The following is a 2,700-nucleotide window of genomic DNA, read 5'->3' on the forward strand; positions in this document are numbered from 1 at the left end:
CCGCGCAGGCGGCCGAGGGACGGTCGAGGCTGAGGTAGAGTTTAGTCTGAGGTAGAGTTTGGGCTGAGGTGCTTCGCCATGCCGCCACGTAACCCCGCGGTCGCACCCCAGAGCGCTGCCTGAGGTGGCTCTGCCGAGGAGCGGTCCCCAGTGTCCCTCCAGCCCTGAGCGCGGGGTGGGGAGACGTGAGTTTCCACAGCTGCCCTGTGAGGGCGGAGAGGGAGGCGAGCTGGGTGCCATGACGGCCCGCAGTGGGCTAGAAGGAAGGTGAGACTTTGGCTTGCTTCATCTGCGAACCTTGAGGTAAAGTCTTGCCCAGCCCTGGCATCTCAGGATGGCAGGAATATCCCAGATCATGAGGGATAAATTGTGTTGGATCTGGTGTCAGGGGGGCTCGTCCCTCTGCTGAGCTACTGGGAAATGTTGAGGGTAAAAGGTGAAAAAAGAGGATAAAAAATGACTGTCCCAACCTCCTGCTCCCTGCCGGAGCCTGCATCTTCAGTGAGGAAAAGAAAGGGGTTTGTGTGCCTTGTTAGTCTGTGCCACCCATATATTCAACAGCTCAGTAACAAATATTGCCTATTTGTACTCATATTTATTGTTAATATGTCATCATACTGGTATTTATCAAGTAATCGTGTCCCCTCCCTCCTTCATCATGCAAGGCCATGGCAGCCATCAAATCAACAATCATGACTTGCATTACACTGTACAACTTTCAAGCCACTCTTGGAAATCATTATTTCTCACCCATGCTATGGTGGCAGAAATAGTCCTAGAGCAGGAAGTACTTTGAAGTATGGAAGATGGAGATGTTTCAAAAAGATGTGACCCTACCCAAAATAAATGGTGTAACTGATCCGGGAAGGGGGAGCTGTGCAATGTGGGTCAGTAAGGGCTGGGAAATGGTGAGACCACCCCCAATCTGCAACTTTCTCTTGAGCATCCTTCAGAGCTGCAGGAGTGGTGTCCGGCAGGAAGGCAAATGGTTGAGATCCCCAAAAGAGATTTACCTTAGGTAATTTTTGGATATTTAAAAGCTGTTGTCTAGTCTGAGCTGTTTGGTCATTCTACAGTCATGAGAATAAATAGGGTACCTCCACCGGCTTGAGACAGGTTGGACAAATCACATTGTGAGGAAATGTGTTTCCACTGTTTGTAGAGTGGTGAAGCCTTACCAGAGTCTTACATGTCCCTCTTAACTGGAGGCCTACTTTATAGCTTGCTAATGTTAGGCTAGAGGAATCTCAACTCTATTTTTTATTCTTGGCTCTGCCAACAGCTTGGTACAGGATCGTATGACTGTCCTGTGTAACATCTGTTACACAACAGTACCGGAGAGGAAAGTGCCTTATTTCATCAAGGAGCAAAACAGGAGTGATATCTGCTACATACAGCACATAGACCACGGTTAAAGAGAACATCTTTATTTGGGAAATATATTTAATTCAAGAATATACTTAAAGGTAAAAATGTACTTTACTAATTTCCAATGTGGGAACATCAGTACACAGATAGAGTGCTTTGAGATTCGTCAATGTGGGATGTTAGACAACTTCAGTGTATTTTTCTTACAGTATTATGTGTAAGTATATGTTAACTCGCCCTGCCTGAGCTAAAGCTCTCCTTGCTAAGTAGGATATCACCTTGAGGAAGATCTTGCGGTTTCAGAGCTTTGTCAGCTCCACAGTTTTATTTTCTTTATTTCTTGATTTCCTCTCAGCACCTCGTAATATCAAGCCTAGGCTTACATTAAAATTGTGCTCTGTTGACATTTTTCTACCCCAGGTGTGTCTGAAAGTTTTTTGTCCTTTTGATCACCATTTGTATGTTTTTTAATTCTTTCCTCGTTCTTCAACATTACTGACTACTAATCTGGGCACTGAATTTATTCTAGGAGAGTAACTGTGTGTTGACACATTCTGTCCTGAAGGTGGGGAAATTTATGGTGCACAGTTCCAAGTACACAGCCCATTACTATGTATTATAGAGAACTTCCCTCTGCACTGTGAAAACTTGTTATACTGGTTTAAAAATATGTCAGGCATGCATCTCCTTCCTCTAACATTAATCATTAATTAACATGTGATACTGACATTTCTGGTTGATACTTAATAAAGCAAAACAGTATTTTATGTGTGTTTCTAACTTCTATCATACTCCAGCATCCACGTCACAACAAACCCAACTGTCAGTGTCAGTCCTATGTATGAGGAGCCCATTCTGCAGCCCCTCTGGCAATGCCACCTGAACAAGAGTCACTAGAACAAGCCCATGTTTGCAAAACTCTTGGCAATCAGACTCCTTTTCCTTGTGTTACAGGCCAAAATTCAAGTTTCTTCTCACAGAATGTGCTTATTATATACTTATTACTGCAAATAGCTGAGACTAGACACATTGAACTAAGCAACAGTGGTCAAACAGTTTCAGTTTGGGGCATTTTGGGTCTTTTTTTTTTTTTTTTTCCCCTGCATGTGGCCTGGACTTGATAAGCAATTGGTAGAAATGAGCAGTCGGAAAGAAAATGTAGAATGATGGAAAGCTATTTTTTATGTGATTTTCAGTAGGATTAGAAAGCTCCACAGTTAAAATTCAGATCTCCCTTGTTCAAGGCACTGTATATAAAATAAAAAAAAAATAATAATCTTGTTTTAGAAAGCTAGTAATTTACATTTTGAACATAAGGCAACAGATAGACAA

The sequence above is a fragment of the Tyto alba genome, unplaced genomic scaffold (genome assembly GCF_018691265.1).
Source record: "Tyto alba isolate M040663 unplaced genomic scaffold, T.alba_DEE_v4.0 Super-Scaffold_2, whole genome shotgun sequence".
Classification (NCBI taxonomy): Eukaryota; Metazoa; Chordata; class Aves; order Strigiformes; family Tytonidae; genus Tyto; species Tyto alba.